A 14,887-nucleotide genomic window follows, 5' to 3' on the forward strand; every position below is an offset into this window, starting at 1 on the left:
TTGTAAATGTAAGGGGTCTTAGTCAACCTTCAAAACAATATTCACCTCTGTGTCAGATAATTGGGGAGGACAAACAGTTCAGATAATCAGTGTGATGCCAGAGGGGTCTCTGTCTAATCATAGCCTAGTCTAAAAGAGTTAATTAATATTTGTCTCTATTACGTTAGAAAAAATGGCACTTGGAGGTAAGCCATTTACCTCATCGCAGTGTCTAATTTTCTCAACCATCCCTCATTTTCAAAAACATCAGACTTGAAAAGTTCATCCTCATTGACTAGAAGAAATCATCTTTCCTTTTAATAGCAGAACTATTGTATAACCTGACTTACCTACACACATTTTCATTGAAGGCTTCACATTGTTGTACAAAATAGTTTTCCAAAAAATGTAAAAACAGTAACTTTTATTTACATATAGAAATGAGTATGTATTGATAATTATTTACATATAGAAATGAACATGTGTTAATAATTATCTTCTGCTCACTAATCCAACAGCTGTCATAAGTATACACAAATTATGAATACAAATTCAAGCATGATTTTGGTAAGTCAATTGCATTTGTCTATAGGAATTATTTGGCATTATAAATTATAGTTGCAAAACATTAAAATAGGTCAAAGACAATAGAAAACTAATATAGTATAACCTCAAAAAGTATCATTAGACAGAGTATAGTTCTCCACTAAAGCACATTTTTCCCCCTACACTGCCTTTAGAGTCAAGTCCACACTCCTCAGAGTTCTTAGGCAGGCCCCAGCTCCAAATCTCTCAACCATTGTTTGCTGTCTTTCCTCCTTTGTGTGGCTTGATTGGTGTTTTCCCCAAATATTTTGATTTTAAAGTCTTAGCTCTCAGTCATCTCATAGTGTAACCTTATTTGACCAAAAGGTATTAGCAGACATGCCTTGTTATGAAGTTATACAGGAGTCCCCAACTCTAGCATGACTGCTGTCCTTAGAAAAGAGAGGAATATGGACTTAGTCAACCACAGAGAGAATATCATATACAAGTTATACCGTGCAAGCCAAGAAACACACAGGTTATAGTCAAACCACCAGAAACCAAATCAACACTAAATAGATTATCATAGTTCTTTGATGAAATTTACCTTGTTGGCCTTGTTCTTGCACCTTAAGGCACAGCATGAGTGGTATTTTGTGGACCTATCCCATATAACTAATTAATTGTCCTTCTTTATGTTATGATTCAATCATACCATCTTCTCTCAAGGAACTCAAGCTGCTTTCTCTGTCCAGAACACATCCTCCACCCAGACAAGTTGTGTTTTTCAGTTACCTAAGCAATGTCCATCCATCCTTAATAGCTGTGATCCACCTACCTTTCCTTCCTGTTTCTTATCTGCCTATCAACACTATAAGGATGAGCTTCTGCAGTCAGTGTATTGCTTCCTACACCTATCATAGTTAGTTACAGATGGCTCTAGTTATTTGTTGAAGTGATGTGCTAAAAATATTATAAATAGTAGTTGTCAAACACAGAAACATTAATGCAGTGGCACACACTGAGTCAGATTTCCACAAGTCACTGGTCACACTATCTTCATTAACTAATGTATAATTTCACTTTCTGCATGTTTGTGTTTAAAGGCAACTTGTTTGATATATATTTTCAATTAAGCAATGCTGAATTACTAGAAAGTAACACTATAATTCTTTCCTGAAGGAAGGCCATCTGACGTAAATGTTTCCTCACTAAAGCATATGTCAACCTTCTTATATTTATAAGCATCTAATAGTGCAGCATTGAAGTGTTGGACTTGGAAGGTCTTTCAAACAGGGAAAATCAAACAAAGTCACAAATGGAAAAAGAAGACTATAATAAAGTCATTTGTTTAGCACGGAGTATCTAAATAAAAAAGACACAGCCTTATTTTGTGTGACATCAGTGACAATGTATATGTTAGGACACTGTGATATTCATTTTGGTATTGTTTGCTTCTAGTTTGATTCTCTGTTGGTGTAGTAAACACCACAACCAAAACTAACATAAGGAATAAAGGATTTACTTAATCTTACAGGTTCCAGACTATCTTCATGGAAAGTGTAGGTAAGAACTCAAGGTATATCCTTAAGCAGAAACCATGGACGAATGCTTTATTGGTTTGTCCCCACAATATGATCCAAGGCATAAGAGCCACATGGTCTGACTTATCCTAGTAATACCCAATTTCTGGTACTAAGTTATGTTATACTTTGATTTTTGGTGCTGTGAAAAAACTCTATTCAAAACTAACTTGGGGAATAAAGGGCTTCTTTCAGCCTATAGACTAAAGTCCATTATCAACTAAAGCCAACACATGAACTGAAGCAGAGGCCATGGGAGAATGCTGCATAATGCCTTACTATGTTTGTTTCTCAGTTACCATTCTTAGGCAGTTCAGGTTAACTGTTCCAAGGATGGCATTTCCCACAGTGGAGTGGTGATTTAAATGAGAATGTCTGCAGTCTTATATATTTAATGGTTAGTACCCATTTGTTGTTGTTTGCGAAGGATTAGGAGGTATGGACTCATTGGAGGATGTTTTACTTGGTGGTGGTGGTGGCAGGGCTTTGATGTTTCAAAACCTCATGCCATTCCCAGTTGTTTTCTCTCTGCCTTGTGTTTGTGGATCAGGTGTAAGACCTCAGCTCCAGCACCATGCCATGTTCACCACTGTGATGGCCATGAACTCAACCTCTGAAACTAAGTCCCCATTCAATGTTTTCTTCTATAAACTGACCTTGTCATGGTGCTTTGTCACAGCAGTAGAAAAGTACAATGACATTACCACATCAATTAGTAATAAAAAAAACTCCAGTCATGCCCAGAGTCCATTGTCATGTCAACTAAGATTCCCTCTTTCCAGGTATGTCCACATTTCAAGTTAACAAAACTAATGGGAATGCCCATGTTATGGAAAAGGCATCTCTAGCTATCTGAAATTCATGGCTGAGGACTTTATAATTAAGATTTATAAATAAAAGAAAGAATCATATCTAATATCAAAACATTACAATATGAAAAGCTTATTTAGTATCATTTTTTTCTATGATACTAGGACCTTCATAAGGTATTGATGATCTAAAGCAAAATTCAAACTTTTATGCTTTCCTGGTGGTTTGATGGGTCACTGGACTATTGAGAATTATAATTGGGCATGAACAATGATGGAATTCCAATGATGGAATAAACTAAGGAAGATTTAGTAAGGCATGGCAGCATGCAGGCAGACAAGATGCTGCCTACATCCTGATCAGAAGGCAACAGGAAGTGGACTATCTGTCACAATGAGAGAAGCTTGAACAAAAGAGACCACAAACCTGCCCCCACAATACACTTCCTCCAACAAGACCACATGTACTTTAACAAGGTAACACCTCCTAATAGTGCCACTGCCTTTGCTATTATGGGGGCCAATTACATTCAAACTACCACAGTCTGTGATCATGGCTGATTATTACAGTGGGGAAAGAGGGAACTTTCACACAGAACCTAGACTCAAGCCTGGCTCATGGAGGTAGAACTTCACCAACCAAGTGACATGTATTATTCATGTAAAAACCATTGAAAAAGTAGCTGCTTGGGAAGTATCAGCACTTATGAGCTATGTAAAATCTCTACTACATGACAAGTACCTAGGTCTTGAGAAATCAAGGACACCCTTAAGGGGTTCTTTATCAAGGGCAGAGGCAATGAAACAAAAAGTTCACCATCCCATGAATCAAGAAAATGTGTATGTAATAGCAGGGCTGCAGAAGACTTCTGAACTACAGCAAAATCAACTATATAATAATAAAAGAAGCCAGGGAACCACCCTTAGAAGATGGTATTTAACTTAAATTTGTGTGGTGGTGGTGGTGGTGGTGGTGGTGGTGGTGGTGGTGGTGGTGGTGGTGGTGGTGGTGGTGTGTGTGTGTGTGTATAGGGCGGTCATCACTGTTCTAAAGCTGTCATTTATGGTCATCTCTGGAAGAACAAGGCACTATGGAGGAGAAAGGACACTATGCAGTGTTAAAGTTCCTACTCTGGGGCTCATTCTGCTCCCTACCTTTTTCTTCCCATCTTACCGCCATCTCTCAAACTTTTCAGAATCAGACAGGCTGCTCAATAAAGAATAACACAGGGCACAGGGGAGTCTTTTTTGTCTATATCCCTTTTCTGTTCTTTCTACCTCTCTCTTGTAAGTTTATTCTTGCTAAATGAGCAATGAGAACTCCAAGCTTAATGCTGCTCAGCATCAACAGTAAAGAGTTCTGTGTTGCTGATAGTGTTTGGAGTTTTTACCTCTTTGGGAATACAGCCTTTTCACAATGCTGATGCGTGGGTTTTTGGCTGTGTTAGTTCTGTGAAGTTAGTTCTGAATGTTTTCATAATATTCCCCTGGTAGTTAGAATCAGGAAAAGATTTATTTTAAAGGGAAGAAAAATAGATCATTATTTCAGCCCCAGAGTCACAAGTTAAGAAAAGAAACTTGGAATGTGTGAATACAATACTCCCAACTCAAACTCTAAACCACCCTGGGCTCTGCCCAGATCATTTCAATTACAGAGGGAGCTGCTGCTACGGAGTCATAGTTATATTGTTTTCTAAAGGAAGAAAAGGCAATTTAATATATAGACTTTATATTTCAAATAATTTCTACTCTGGAATTTGGATATGAAGAGTTATATATATCAAGCTTCTTATAATTTTAAAATCATTTAGGTGTAAACTATGTATTTTGTTTCTGTGTTGTTTCACACACCCCTCTTATTGATGCATAGTTATTATGCCTTAGAATGTAAACAATTTCACATTTCAAAAAATCATACAGTTCTAACACAGGAAAGAAACTTAAAAGGTTCACGGTTTTGCACACTCTCTAAGTGTGTCCTTATCAAACTGTGTTCAACAATGTTTTCCCAAGGGCATTAAAGAATCTATTTGGTATGTGTTTTCTCATGGCACTATAAAAATATTGTTTTGCCAGCAAGACCATCCCCAAACAACTACATATTCAAGAACACATTATGAGAATCGTTTCTCCACCTTCCTAATGCTATGACCCCTTAATACAGTTCCCCATGTTGTGGTGACCTCCATCATAAAATTATCTCATTGCCACATCATAACTGTAATTTGGCTACTATTATGAATCATAATGTAAATTTCTGATATGTGACACAAAAGGAGTCATGAGCCACAGGTTAAGAATCACTGGTTTTTTAGGCATCATTATTATTTCAGATTAAAATTGAATATTCACATTTCAATGGGAAAATCAAACATGTCAGCCAAGAAACATTCATCACTAAGTTGATACTAGTAATGCTAAAGCATGATCTCTACAGAGCTGTGAGACATCAAGTGTGAGACTAAACGTATAAATATAAACTAGGAACATGGAGTTCTTACTTTCAATAAAAAAATACATATACTTACATGTTTTCACAGTGTACTGAAAAGTCCAGAATATGAAAGCTGCCTATTTTTCACCTTTACCAAACAGATAAAAATACTAGTATTAATATGATTGAAAACAGTCTTTTGAAATGAAGATGGACAATAGATCTAGCCTAAGAAAAGAATTAGAGAGGTAGGAGAAAGAGCCCATCGAGGTGGGACATAAATACCCGCCTCCTCCCATTTCTCCATTACACTTCAATAGTTGATCTCCTTGCCAAAAACAACTGAGGATCAGATGTGCTGCTGCAACCTTCTGTCTTCAGAATCAGGACACATTGAGCATAAACTTTACATCAAGATCTAGGAAAACCACAGCCTAAGTGAAGAAAGAAAACAGCTAAGAGCACTGACATGAATGATGTGTTAAAAAAAACTGACAAAGAATTTAAAGCAACTGCTACCTAATGCTTCAATTAAGAACTCTCTTGAAGTAAATAAACACAGGGAAAATCCCAGCAAAGAAAGAAAACAATTAAAGAAATGAATGGAGTACAATATTAGAAATAAAAAGCACCATAACATGAATTGCACATTAATGCATTGATTCAGAAGTAGTGAAGAGAATCTGTGAATTTGGGGGCAGGTCAATGGAGTTTGCTCTACTTGACCAAAGGGAAATAAATATATTGTAAAAATTAGAGTATCAGAGATCTGGGCTAATCTCTAAAGCTTTAAAATTTCCTAAAGAAAGAAATTGTGAAGAGTTAGTCAAAGAAATGAGGACTGGCAAGTTCTTAACATTGGTGAAAGACAAAAAAAGTATAGATTAAAAAATCTAAACATATCCCTAATAAGTATGTCTGAAGAATTGTCTTCCTCATGTCCCCTCTCATGACTATAGGCACTAGAGCTACAAGGGAAAATAGTTTCTGGGTTACAGAGCACACTTAGGAGTGCTTTCTTGTGTTACCCTAAGCCCTGTTTATGAAATAGATTTTATAAACCAGTATTCACATGAGTTAGTTGACCAATTCCTTCGCTGAAGAACTCAGAGAAAGCAGAACCGTCCTCTCTCACATCAGGCTGGAAATGTCATTAGACTTTCAGTCTCCACAGCATGAAATCCAAAAAGAAAAGAAATTCAGCATTTAAAGAGTGAGAGAATACACTATTTATAACTTGAGAAATAGCTAATTCCTCGCAAAATTTTAATGATAAGGAACCTTCCCAGTCATTACCTAGTAGGTATCAATAATTTATTCATGTTTTTAATGAAGCTGACTTGTATTTATTCTTAATATGTGAGAACCTGATTTCATCAGCACAATTAAAATAGTCTATTTGCACATTCCACATGACTGTAACTGAATAGAAGATTGGTTGAATGCCCATTTTATAGAGCTGAATAGTCTATTAGGGCTCTCTCTCTCTTCTCCCCCTCTCTCTCCCCCCCTCTCTCTCTGTGTGTGTGTGTGTTGTAACCCCAGCACTTGGGAAGCAGAAGGAGGAGAAATCTGAGCTCCAGGATAGTCTAGGTTAAAAAGTAAGACCCCCCCTTTTTGTCTTAAAATAGTAACAATGACAGCAACAACAAAAGGAAGAAACCATTACTGTAGATTGATGCAACTGAATTTTAGTTCCTGCTTACTTTAGTTTTTCCATGATGTTTTTACTTGGACATCCACTCACTGATGATCTTGTCTGTCTCTGATCTACGTTGACCTTGACCTATTGTGATCAATATTGTCAGGATAATTTATCTACAGGGATGTGCATCATTCTATTTACCTTTTCCATTTTGTGTCATGAATCATTTTCTAACTCATCTACAATGTACAAATACACATCTGCTGGAAGCCTGTCATATCTACCTGACAATCTGCATTTTAGAAGACCAATGATTTACCCAGTGTGCTCCCTTTAGATGTGTGTGTACCCCGTGATCCAGCTTCCTGGACTGTGGTTAACTGGGTTGAAGAAACCTGACCAGAACAGAAGCTCTCTCTTTGGGATTCAGTGATGGAATTTAAATTAACCAGTATATGTCTGGAACTGAAAAAAAAATAAAGGTAAATAGGAGATGAGAATTCCTTTCTGTGGAATGAAAACATATGTCAAAAGAAGTCAGGATAAATAAATGCTTGAAGAATGTACCTCCACTCACTTCCCCAGATCTGGAGCAGGGTTTGCTGAGCCTCAGAGATCTTGGGTATTAACGTGCTTCCACTTTTTCCATGTCATTTTCAACATCTCCCCTTGCTGCCTTGAGTTAGTGGAAGTGGTTTCTGCATTTTCGTCACTAATGAGTTTTGCACGAGGCATTCTGTGTTCCAATGGCTGTGATTTGAACCTTTATGCCACATGCTGAAACACGTATCTGTGCTTTAATGCATTCTTTGTTCTCTTCTTTCACTCACCAGGATATACATTTCTCCTTTTACTCAATTTTCATATCCTAACCTGAATGTTTCTTTTGTTTTCCTCCTAAACAATAGTCATTTTTGACGCTGCTCAAATGGAATACCCTTTTCATAGAGCACCCAAATTTGGGCTCACAATAGTCAAGATTGACAGGTTCTATCACAGCAACACACATCTGTCATCTAAGGAATCTATTTCTTGTTTCAATGGTGTCATCAGGGGTCCATATGATCATACTGGAACCGATACTCAAGAACAATGGCAAATCTGAAGGTCCCTAAACATGTGCTAATATGAACTTATTACTTCTTGCCATGTAGATGCAGAGAATATCAGAGTACTGTTTAGAATGTTAAAATTTTGGGAAGATAACAAAGAAAAACAATGAATTGTAACCAGACTTTGGGAAGTTTGTCTCAGTGGATTAATATTTCCTTTATTTAGAAGATGAGATAGAAGTTAAACCCTTCCCATCTGGGTGTTGGTGGCACACGCCTTTAATCCCAGCACTCAGGAGGCAGAGGCAGGCAGATCTCTGTGAATTTGAGGCCAGCCTGGTCTCCAGAGCGAGTGCTAGGATAGGCTCCAAAGCTACACAGAGAAACCCTGTCTCGAAAAACCAAAAAAAAAAAAAAAAAGGAAGTTAAACCCTTCCCAACACCCTAAGTTCAAAGACAGAAAGTATGAGATGAACAAAAGAATAACCCTGTTTGTCAAAATGATACATCCAGAAATGTGACTCACTACTTAAATTGCATTTCTAAGAAAGTTTGAGAAACTAGTAGCATGCTCTTTTATCTCCTATACTGTTTAGGCCAAGATAAGGACTCTGTTTCTAGCTCCTGGACACCTCAACATCTGTTAACATCACTCTTATCACCCTTGTTATCCTTAGTAAAAACACATTGGAGAGATGGGAGTAGATGGGAGAAGGTGTTTGGGTCATGTCAGAAGGCTGTTGTGAGAAGCTACATATCCATATTGTGAAGATTAAATCTTGGAACCCAAGTCTACTTCTCTGTCACTCCTTGGGGCAGAAATGATGGAAATGTATCAATTTTTCAACCTGGAGCCATTAGAAGAGGAAGAATAATTGGACTCAAGGGCCTTTCATATTTCAGGTAAGAATGGAGTTACAGCAAGACATAGAACAGTGGATTTCATTTTCATTTTATTACTACAAAATACTTCCTTTTCTCCTTTAAAAGAAACTGACATAAAATAATTTTCTCAGTTGATGCCTGAGGAAGGGCTAAAGAGAATGGCAAAGCTCTCATGTGTTCCATGCAATGCTGTCATACATGACCACCAAGCCTGTGAACATATTACCCCAAGCCCACAGTAGCCTTGGACAGGTCCTAGCAGTACAAGGCAGTGTGTGGCTCTTCTTCATGATGACCCCAGTTCAAAAGGTGATTATATGCAGTGAGGTTTCTTTTGCCTCAAAAGTGCATTTTGGAAGAGTGCATTTTGGAGTTGTTTCTAACAAGTAAGACTGAGGAAAACAGGTAGGCTTAGCCATAAATAGTTTCCAGTTGTTTGTAGTATCTCACTCCCTCCATTATAATGACAGGCTATAACATCACCACATTTTGATTTACATGAAGGGTTTTACTCAAATCACATGAGAAAGAGAATATATTTTGTATCTAGACATAAAGCCTAGGAGGGGAATGGAAGAAAAAATCAATATTTAGTAATGGAACTCTTGGGTTCATTATTAAATAAAACTGGGAGAAATGTCATAAAACTACATCACTGGATTGTAAGCCTTCTGATGAAAAATGTCTAAAGCCATCAAGGCAGGCTGCAACATACCCTCCTATGAAGTTTTCCTGAAACAACAACCTGTGTTTTCTGAAAGTTTTCCAAGAAAACTGATCCTAGCTGAAGGGAGATCTTGTAGGTTCAAGATACCTTTATTCAGATAAATACCAGTCAAATGCAAGCCAGAGTGTGCTAGGGGCAGCCAAGCAGTGAGGCCAGGGAGAAGGGGCCTTCCCATGTGTTCGCAGGACCTTAACAACCTATACTGCATTATTCTGACCTCCTCACCTTGACCACGCCTGTTAAAGCGTGGTCAAGCACACCTGTAGTCAGTCTCTAACAGGTGTGGCTTACTGTCCCCTACACCTAGCAATTATGACATTTAAGTTATTCTTTGTAAAACCTAAACATGGGTACTAACAATGTCTTCCTTAGTTTTTTTTTGTGGGGGGGTTTCGAGACAGGGTTTCTTTGTGTAGCTTTGGAGCCTATCCTGGCACTCGCTCTATAGACCAGGCTGGCCTCGAACTCACAGAGATCCACCTGCCTCTGCCTCCCGAGTGCTGGGATTAAAGGCGTGTGCCACCAACGCCCGGCTGTCTTCCTTAAATCTTTAAACATCAAAATGTAGTTTTAAATGCCATGGCCTAACCCAGCTAATTTAGTTCCTTTTAGCATATTGATAGTTGTAGCATTTAATTTTATTGCATTTTGATCACTTCGAAAAGAACCTTGTATCTACTAGCAATCACTCCTCTGTTCCTTCCCTTGTTCCCTGAAAATCACAAATCTTAAAGTAGGTTTATTGTGGGCTTTTAATATTTCTTGAATCATGTGGTATCGATTGACTTAGTTCATATGGGCTATGACAAAATATAAACAGTGTACCTTATAAACAAAATAAATTAATTTCTCACCACTCTAGAGCCTGAGAAGCCTAAGATCAATGCACTGACTGATTTGGTACCCGGGCCTCCTCTCTCCCAGGTGCTGTTTCTTTTACTTAAAAAAAAAAAAAAATACTTCTTTAAATGTGATTTAAGATAGGCTCCAAAGCTACACAGAGAAATCCCGTCTTGAAAAAAAAAAATAGCCGGGCGTTGGTGGCGCACGCCTTTAATCCCAGCACTCGGGAGGCAGAGGCAGGCAGATCTCTGTGAGTTCGAGGCCAGCCTGGTCTCCAGAGTGAGTGCCAGGATAGGCTCCAAAGCTACACAGAGAAACCCTGTCTCGAAAAAACAAAACAAAAACAAAAACAAAAACAAAAACCAAACAAAACAAAAAACCCCAAAAAACAAAAAACAAAAAACATCTTTATTGACTCTTTGGAAATTCCACATTATACACCCCAATTCCGTTCACCTTCTGTGCCCCCATCCTCCTCTCATCCCTGCCATGCCCTTCCACACAAAGAAACAAATCAAAGCAAGCAAGCAAATAAAAGTAAAAGCAAAAAACAAAACAAAACAAAAAACAAAGAAACCAAAACCAACCCCCCCCACCCCAAAACAAATACAAAACAAAAACCACAACAGAAAAATCTCTTTGTTTCTCCAATGGAGGCTTCATTGTGCCAAATACTGTACCTCTTTGTCCTGTTAGTTTTACTGGCGCATGTCAATTGCAATGAGTCACTGGTCAGGTTCAAGTCCTCTGACTTCTGGTACACTATCATCATTGGATCCCCACCTGAACTCCTCTGGAAAGTCCTACAGCCGCCCCAAGTCTTAGAGATTTTGCGGGTATCGTTCCATAGGACCAGTTCCTTCACCAGCTCCAGTAGGTACTAGATGCTAGGATGAGTCAACCCATGCCTGGCTATTAGTCTGATAGTAGTAGCCAATTTGGTCAGTCCGCGCACCGGGGGCCACCCACCTTGGGCAAGTAGGTGGAGTCAGCTTGCCTATAGGCAAGCTCTCAGGATCGGTTCCCCCTGCACTGTGGTGAGGGGTGGGGGCAATCTCTCCAGTGTGCAACGGTCAGTTTTCTTGCTGTAGTGTCCAGCAAAAGGCAAGAACAGCTTTCCCCAGGCCAGCAAAGGGTGTGGCCAGATCATCATGGCCCTCTGTTTTCATCTTGTGTGGTTCCTAGGGCCTCCTGACAGGCCACAGACGTTCACACAGATCCCAGCTGTATCTGGACCATGGACCCAGACATGGCCCTCGGCAGCAGCTTGGGCCTGGTAGACATTCTGGCTCTGGGTGGAGGGACTGGCCACTCAGGTGGAAATGGTTGTGGCCCTTGGTGCTGTGTCTTTACAGGGTAAAAGGGACAGAAACCTTGAAGTCATTGGTCTTGTTCAAGGCCTCTGATTTCTGCTACCACCAATAATGGGCTCTCACTGGGGCTTCTCTTGGATATCCTGTTGTTGTCCTGTGTCATGGAGATCCTGCTGTTTTGGATTTGTAGGTTCTTCCCCTTCACATGCTCCAATAGTTCATAGATGAGGTGGATGTTAAGTTGTAGGACCACAGATCCTGAGACTCTCTTCATCACTGAAATTGGCATGGGCCCCTCAGCAGCATGACCCTCAGATACCTACATGGTCCCAGGTGGTACCCAGATTACAGGCTTCCGCACAGCCCTCAGGTGATGAGTTTTTTTTTTTTTTTTTCTCTCAATTTGCCACAATCCAAGAAGAGAGTCTTAGTGGAGGAATTGTTCAGCTCTGACTGTGCTGGGAATATTTCTAAAAGGAATTATCTTGATTGTTGATTGATGTAGGAAGACCCAGCACATGTTACCACTTCATTAGCTGAGTTTTAGGTTGTATAAGAGTAAGGAAATCTAGCTGAGTAATGAGAGATAGAGCAAGCAAACAAGGATCTCTGCATTTTTTTTCTCTCTTCTCTTGGCTCTGGATGTGATGTGACTAGCTGCTCGAGTTCCTGCTTTGATTCCCCCCCAGTAAGGGACTATAATTTGGTATTGTAATGCAAATGACCTTTGTTTTCTTATATTGTTGTCAAGAGTGTTTCCTACAGCAGTGGGGAGGAGACTATAGCATGTAGTAAAGGATACTTTACTTTTTGAGAACCACATATTGGTTTTTCCAAAATACCTGTATTGCTTTATGTTCCTAAACCCCGTATGAGGTTCCAGATTGTCCCATCTGTCACAACATGTTTTTATTCTTTGTAGACATAGTAGTTGTGGCTTTAATTTTTCATTTCCATAGAGACTAATAAAGTTGGGTGTCCTTGTATAGTTTCTTTATTACTTGTATATGAATCTCACTGTATTTTTATAGAGATAAATGTCTACTCAGATACTTCACTGATGTTAAAAATGGTTTTTAAATGTAGAGTTTAACTATCATTTATGTATTCTTGAGTCAAGAGACACCATTTGCAAATGTTTTCTCTGATTCCAAGTGTTGCCATTTCCCTTTCTTGATGGCATCTGTTACAACACAGAGGTTTTAAATTTTGATGAAATTTATTTTATTTCTCCCTGGTCTCTGACGCTAGTGGTGTGTCTAAGAAAACATTGCCTAGTTCAAAAATTTTACTGTGAGAATTAATTTGTTCTCTAGGAGATTCATTTCTAGCTCTGATGTCTAGTCTATGGTCTATTTTGAGTTAGGTTTTTCTTTGGATGAGATATCAATTCAACATCATTCCTTTAAGTGAGAATGTCAAGCTGTCCCAGTATTGTTTGTTGAAAAGATTACTCTTCTCAGAATGTGTTGGCACCTTGTTTGAACATCAGTTAACTGTAGGGACCAGTGTTGATTTCTAGAATTGCAGGCCTATTACTTTGACATGCATGATCACTCTTATGCTAGTATCACATTAACATCCCATAACATCTTGGTGCTTTGTAGTACTCCTTCCTTGAGATGATTTCTTTGTATGTCAGAGAGACTAGTTGGTTGGCGTGTCTTGGCATTATAAATTTGCCAAATACAGAGTTATGGAATCACTGTGTTTGAAGGGAGTTTGGTATTAGGTGCCTCAAGCAAGTCTTTTAACAAATGGTGACTCTAAGCTCCAGTCTTATCTACCTGATGTGTTTCTTGGGGTTTCCTGTGTGCATAAGGCTTAAGACACCCTGCCCCTGTGTCACTCTGCCAAATTTGCCTCAGATTTGTTTGAAGGAGATCAGTTATCTGGATCTGTGTACTTCTGTCTGATTCTGTTCTTGAGCAAACTATTATCTCAGTTTTAGTATGTATTATTCTAGGTTTTGTGTTTTCTTGACACTAGTGCAAGCCAGCACTATACTTTCTCATTTCAACACTGTTGTTTTAAGGGTTACTCAAGTAGATACATGTAGTTTTCATTTGTTCATTTGAGTGTTCTACTCTAATCCATGTGAACACACTTTCATGTATCTGTTCTTTAGGGAAGGATTTAGGATTTTGCCTATTATGCACAATATTGTATGTGTGTCCTCATGCTTAGAAGTGATAGTATCTCTACTAGAAACATGTACCTGGGAAGATGTGGAATCCATCTTCTTTCACTAGATATTGAAAACCGTTCTCCAAAGATCTTTGCATGCCCCTTGCCTTTAACAACCTCACTAACACTGGTTTTGTTGACTTGTTCATTTTCACCATTCCGGCAGGTGTGTAACACAATCTTCTTATTCAATTCTCATGAGCCTGATCAGCAGTAATATGACTTTTAAAAGTAAACGTTTGTTTCCCCTTGCTATCACATGTTTAAAATAATACATTGTTGAGAAGTGTAGGGGTTTTCTAATTAATTAATCTGTGATAGTGAGGCTTGAACTCAGACTGGTCTTGTTCATGCTAGGAAGAAGCTCTATATTGAGCTAGAACCACCCCCTCTCTCTGCCTTTTATTTTGAGATAATGTCTCACAAAACTTCCCAGGCAGACCTTCAAAATAATCTGTAACCCATACAGGCCTTGAATCACAAGGTCCTCCTGCCTCAACTTCTCATATAATAGAATTATACCACCAGGTAATTTTCATTTTAAGGATAAGAAAACCAAAGTTGAAAGAAGTTGATGTTTGTAAAGTGACATTCTTCTAAAGTAACTTTATTTTTCAATTGCTAATTTGTTTTTTTTCTTAAAGATCACTTTTCCTAAGACCTTTTTTTTTTCTATTCAGCTCTCTCTCACACATTTTCTCTACACTTATTGTGCTGCTCCCACTGACTCCGCAACTTTTCAAATTTATCAGGGATACATCAAGTTTTCCATTTTTAAAGACTTTATGATAATTGGGCTTTCTTAGCCATACTCTTGGGGTTTTGTTTTATAGTTGTTCATTATTTTCAATGATGGGTCATTTAGTCCATAATTTTAAATTGTATCTTGAAGAGTGAATTATGTC

Source organism: Cricetulus griseus, chromosome 2 (assembly GCF_003668045.3).
Source record: "Cricetulus griseus strain 17A/GY chromosome 2, alternate assembly CriGri-PICRH-1.0, whole genome shotgun sequence".
Lineage (NCBI taxonomy): Eukaryota > Metazoa > Chordata > Mammalia > Rodentia > Cricetidae > Cricetulus > Cricetulus griseus.